Source organism: Euleptes europaea, chromosome 3 (genome assembly GCF_029931775.1).
Source record: "Euleptes europaea isolate rEulEur1 chromosome 3, rEulEur1.hap1, whole genome shotgun sequence".
Taxonomy (NCBI): domain Eukaryota; kingdom Metazoa; phylum Chordata; class Lepidosauria; order Squamata; family Sphaerodactylidae; genus Euleptes; species Euleptes europaea.
This window is the reverse complement of record NC_079314.1, coordinates 49729893-49736090: the sequence shown is the minus strand read 5'-3', so window position 1 is coordinate 49736090 and position 6198 is coordinate 49729893.

The window sequence follows — 6198 nt, the reverse complement described above, 5'->3', positions numbered from 1 at the left end:
TTGTGTGGAAAAGGCTGAAAGATGACATGTGCATACACACAAACACACGCAAACGCTCTCCAGTGGAAATTTAACAGCAGGCTGAATGGAATGTACCCTCTTTCCCACATATATCTTGCTACTTGAAATCAAATGCCTCTTTATTATTAGCCTCTAGCACTGGTAGTGAAAGTTCAAGTGTAGTATTATGGAATGATACGACTTTAGAGGATTGTTGAATTAAACCAATATGTTCTTGACTCAACAGTGAAAATGGGAGCAGGATCTTTTAACTTCCGCTAGAAAGACAAACCTTTTAAAATTTGTGTTTTAATCCACACACACAAAAGCACCTGCAGACACGTCTTCTGTACAAAGCCCTTAAAATGCTCACCACATAAGCTCCCTGAATAGCTTGGCTTTATAATGAACCCTAAAAAGGCAGTTTTTTAAACTGTGTTTCTGGACTCTCTGGGCTTCCTTGGAAGCTTTCAGGAGATCCTTCACGAGAAGACTGAGAATGGCAGGCAAGCTCCTCCGAGAGACAACTCCACTCGTTCCTGTCTTCTGCAATAATCAGGAGAGGGTCTTAGGTCATCCCACCAGGCTGGGCAACCATCCAACAGACCTTATTGCTACTTTGAATGAACTGTCTGCATGCCTTCTAACTAGGGTTGCCAACCTCCAGGTACTAGTTGGAGATCTCCTGCTATTACAACTGATCTCCCGCTGATAGAGATTAGTTCGCCTGGAGAAAATGGCTGCTTTGGCCATTGGACTCTATGGCATTGAAGTCCCTCCCCAAACCCTGCCCCCTTAGGCTCCGCCCCAAAAACCTCCTGCCGGTGGCAAAGAGGGACCTGGCAACCCTATACTAGCTGGAGATCTCCTGCTATTACAACTGATCTCCAGCCAATAGAGATCAGTTCCCCTGGAGAAAATGGCCACTTTGGCAATTGGACTCTATGGCATTGAAGTCTCTTCCCTCCCCAAACCTGGCAACCCTACCTCTAATACAAGCATGGAATCCTCTGCCATGTTCAATGGAGTTCTGTGACAGTTGTTTAGAAGCTTCTCATACACTAGACTAAGGGCGAAAACACATGGTCGCTTTGGCCTCCTTTATTCCCTGTTTCAGCCAGGATTGAATGCACGTTTGATGAAATGCGTGCGTTTGATCCTGGCTGAATCCTGGCTGAAATGGAATAAAGGAGGCTAAAGCGACCATGCGTTTTCGCCCTATGTTAGGCCTTAGACTAAGGCCAAAAGTCCATCAATCATAGTATTGCCGATGCCTAGGGTTGCCAGGTCCCTCTTTGCCACCGGCGGGAGGTTTTTGGGGCAGAGCCTAAGGAGGGTGGGGGCTGGGGAGGGAGGGACTTCAATGCCATAAAGTCCAGTTGCCATAGCAACCATTTTCTCCAGGAGAACTGATCTTTGTCGGCTGGAGATCAGTTGCAATAGCAGGAGATCTCCAGCTAGATTCTTTGTTAATCCATGGAGCTATGCTGCCACCTTTATTTGCATTCTTCTTGTAGCATGGGAAACTTGCAGCTTCATAACAGATGAAACCACTCACAACAGCAGTCTCCATATCAGCAACCAGGTCAACAAGCTGAAGAAGGTTATCCAAAACGCGTTATTGTATATTTATTAGCCCTCAGTGGCTGAATATGTAACACGTCATTTTTTGTTATATTTATAACCGTGAGGTTTGTTTCAGTTTCTAGCCCTGTGAGGCATTTGTTTTTCCTTTGCCTTTGCGTGACTGCACATTGTTTCTTTATTGTATGTCTTACTAGTGCCAGTCCTTAACCCTGTGTGGTTGTGCTTAGTTATCCAGCCTTAAGCCCTGCGAGGCGTCATACATTTATTTTTTGCTTTCTTTTTTGCTCTGACATTCCTAGTAAATGCAGTAATTTACCTTAAAAAAGCCTCCTTTCGATATTGTTATTTAAGTCCTTTGAGCCTTGTGCTGCCTTCTCTCTTAGTACCTGGAGGTTAGCAACCCTAGTATTGTCCATGCTGAATGGTAGTGGTTCACCAGGGTTTCAGGCAGAAAAAGGCCTTTTCCAGCACCTGGTCATTAGGATAATTTTGGCTGAAGATGTGGGGACTGAACCTGGGATCTCCTTCAGATACAACACATGCTCTACCATTGAGCCGTGGCTCCTCCTTCCAAACAGACTGACAGGGAAAAGATTCCCCTGAATGTAACATGGGTACCTTATGCTATACCAGAAGTTACAAGCCTTTTATAACTAAACAGCCAAGCTGTGTCAAAATTCAGACCAAATGATCAGCAAACAGAATAAGAAAGTCTGTTTGCATAACTGAAAATATGCATTTTAACATTACTGACAATTGACATTCTGAAACTTTCTGGAGTCCAAATACTGGTTGTTGCACACCCTTAATGAGGAAGTGGCACATACAAGGTCTCACAGAATATATACAGGACCACTCTGACAATTGTTTTAGTATGCTGGTGTAACCCTGGTGGCACAAAGCCCCACCAGAGGATAAGGGGGGGGTTTTTTCTAAATTCAATAAAATGACAGCACTCCTTGTGGACAGATGTGAAATTGCCTACAAGGGAAAAGCAAAAGATTTAATATAACAGCACAACCTATACAACTTCAAGTAACCAAACAATTACAAACACAAACACAGTACACAAAATCTTCAGTGCCCTTCAGGAAGGGCGCTCTGTACATTGGTAAACAACACCAAGTGCAATAACAAGGAATGAAAGAAAAGTCCATAACTTAAAAGGCAGGGTTGTTTCTTCCCTTTACATTCTCGATGAACGCTGCTGAGGATGCTGAAGGCCTTCTCTTTTCCCAGTCTGACCTGTAAAGGGAAATGATTAATTTAGTAACGTACCTAACTGTCCAGGCTCAGTGAGCCCCCTGGGTCCTAAAGCCCACAATATTGGCAGGGTTACACTGGCATAAATCTGTGTGTGGTTTGCACTGGGATTACCTTCGGGTACCAGCTGGCAATCTCCTGCCCTTACAACTGATCTCCAGCTGACAGAGATCAGTTTACCTGGAGAAAATGGCCGTTTTGGCAATTGGACTCTACGGCATTGAAGTTAGGGTTGCCAACTGCCAGGTAGTAGCAGGAGATCTCCTGCTAATTCAACTGATCTCCAGCCGATAGAGATCAGATCACCTGGAGAAAAATGGCCGCTTTGGCAATTGAACTCTATGGCATTGAAGTCCCTCCCCTCCCCAAACCCCGCCCTCCTCAGGCTCCGCCCCCAAAATCTCCCGCTGGTTGCGAAGAGGGACCTGGCAACCCTAATTGAAGCCCTCCCCAAACCCCACCCTCCTCAGGCTCCGCCCCAAAAACCTCCCGCCGGTGGCTAAGAGAGACCTGGCAACCCTAATAATTTCCCTTTTCATAACGCATCTCCAAGAAACCGTTTGGTCCCACAAAAAACTTCACCTGCCATTCCCTTCACATACCAGTTTTTCTAGCATCCACTTAATTTAAAGATTTGCTTTTCTTTTTAAAAGAACTATTTTTGATTCCACATTGAGCCACATTTAGCTCTAGGGCCATAGGTTGCAGACCCTTGTGCTAGACCACTATCTTGTTGTATGCTCTCTACTTCAAAGAATAGTGAGAGGTTTCAGGATGATTTTACCGAGTAGGTTTGTTTTGAAGGAGATCTGATCCTGCTTTAGTTATACCTGCAACTAAAGCGAGTCTATCAGATTAGGCTGTCAGGGTATAATAAGCCTAAGAATATGTGGTGGTAGAGTCATCATGTTTCAGGCAACTTTTGGCTACCCCATAGGTTTTCCAAGACAAGAGATGAACAGAGGTGGTTTGCCATTGTCTACCTTTGCCTAGCAACCCTGGACTTCCTTGGTGGTCTCTCATCCAAGTACTAACCAGGGCCAATCCTGCTTCGATTCCAAGATCTGATGAGATCAGGTTAGCCTGGCCCATTCCCATCAGGGCCTAAGAATAGGGTTGCCAGGTCTGGATTAGGAAATACCTGGAGATTTTGGGGGTGGAACCTGACGAAGGCAGGGTTTGAGGAGGGGAGGGACATCAATGGGGTATAATGCCATAGAGTTCAAAGCAGCCAGGGTAACTGATCTCTGTCACCTGGATATCAATTGTAATAGTGGGAGATCTCCAGCTACTACCTGGAGGCTGGCAACCCTACCTAAGAATATGTGCTTGGAAATAAATGTTATTAACATCAGTGATGCTCATTGTTCCAGCATGTCAATAACTTTTTTGTGAATCAAAGAGCCAAACAATTCTTCAGTTGTATTATGTAGAATAATATCCAAATTGTAGGCAGAACAAGAGTTTCTTGTTAAATTAGTTTATTTTTTTAAGTTCTAGAAATAGCAATCAAAGAAAATATTGTACTGTAGGGTTTGTTCATAACTATTCTTGTAAATAATTCAACAAGTGTTTTGACATTGCATGATGAAGCTATAGACATAGCACTTTATATAACCCTTCGTAAGTGTTAGCTTGCTGGTATAGTAAATTTTAGAAGGGTTACATTGGCTTTCAGTTTGTTTCAGAGTTCAATTCAAGGTGCTGGTTATGACTTTTGAAGCCTGTGACCCCTATATCTACAGGGCCATCTCTTCCCATATGCTCCAGGTGTGGTCCTCAGGGTAGCCCACCTGGCAACAACCAGAACTCATATCTTTTCCATCATAGCTCCTGGCCTATGGAATTGACTCCCTGAGGAGTTGAGAGCGGTGCTGTCTCTAGAGGTATTTAGGAGGCGGTGCAAGGCTCCTCTGTTTGCTAGGGCTTCTAATGAGATGTAGACTTCAGGCATTTTTAAGGAGACATGTGTGAGGGTTTACTGTATTTTCTCATGAGGGAAGCAGAATATGAATGTTTTAATTAAATAACAATTTTTGACAACAGAAATGAAATGGAGTGCAGGTAATGTTGAATTAGGGGACATGCATCAGATATTCTAATCATGCAGCACTCACTGAGAAATTACTGTAGAAAACAGTGGGAAGAACGGTTTTTGCAGGGAATTCATTGTGCTCCCCCAAAAACCTGGAATGAGTTGCAGCATCCAGAATGGATTCCTGGCACCCGTCAGGCATCTTGTGGGCACACTGGAGGCATCCCGCAGGGAAGTGGCCTTCGCTCAGTGGTTGAGCATTTGCTTTGCATGGTCCCAGGTTCAATCATCAGCATCTTCTGTTAAAAGGATCAAATAGTAGATAATGTGAAAGACCTTGTCCTGAGAGCCTGGAGAACTGCTGCCAGTCAGTAGACAATACTGACCTTGATAGAGCAGTGGTCTGACTCAGGAGAAGGCATTTTCATGTATGCTTAGGGTTCCCAACTGCCCGGTTGTGGCTGGCAATTGCCTGCCAATCAACTGGGCTGCCAGATGACCAGCTGATGGTCAGCGGGTGGGAGCAGAAAGGGGAGAGCGAAACCCCCCCCCCATGTGCGCTCCCGGGAACGCTCCAGCCTCCCTTTCCAAGCTGAATGCCAGATCGATCCCTCAGTGCACACAATGCCTGGGGTGGTCCTAAAGGACTTAAAAGGCACTAAATAGTTAAAAATTACCATCCTTTCCAGTATTTGAATAAGACTAACTGGATTATTACCAGAAAGGATTAAAACATGTCGTGCCGGCAGAAAACAGGCCAGCTTGCAACACTACCCACGAGACACATCCATCACCTAAAAATGGGGATGGCACTCCACTCCCAGCATCAAATTGAAGGCTCACACCAGTACAAACTAGGTGCCAAAATGAATTCAATTTGTATTACAAACCAGGGAGAGATGCAAGATTGGTAATTCAATATAATATATTCCAATGTAATCATATAAGGGCAGTCAAAAACATCGGAAATATATATCCTATAGATAGAAGACACTTCTTACTGTCATTTGTACCTATTTTTCAGTCAAATAAGTGGATGAGTACAAATTGGAGTTACAAAGCAGTAACTGGATGCCATTAATAGCAGAAACGTGATAGGCTATGCTATTAATTGGTTTTAATAAAAGTGAGTAAACATAATGCATCAATTTTATAATTGTCACAATTTTTTTTTCTAAATAATCATCAAGAATAAAGAATGAAACCCAAAAAATAATTTATAATTTCAACAGAGGCTGCATCCACACACTGTTATGCTGTAGCAGTCACTGCCATTTGTCTTTCCCACAGGGTGCCCCGGGGAGTCCCCAGGG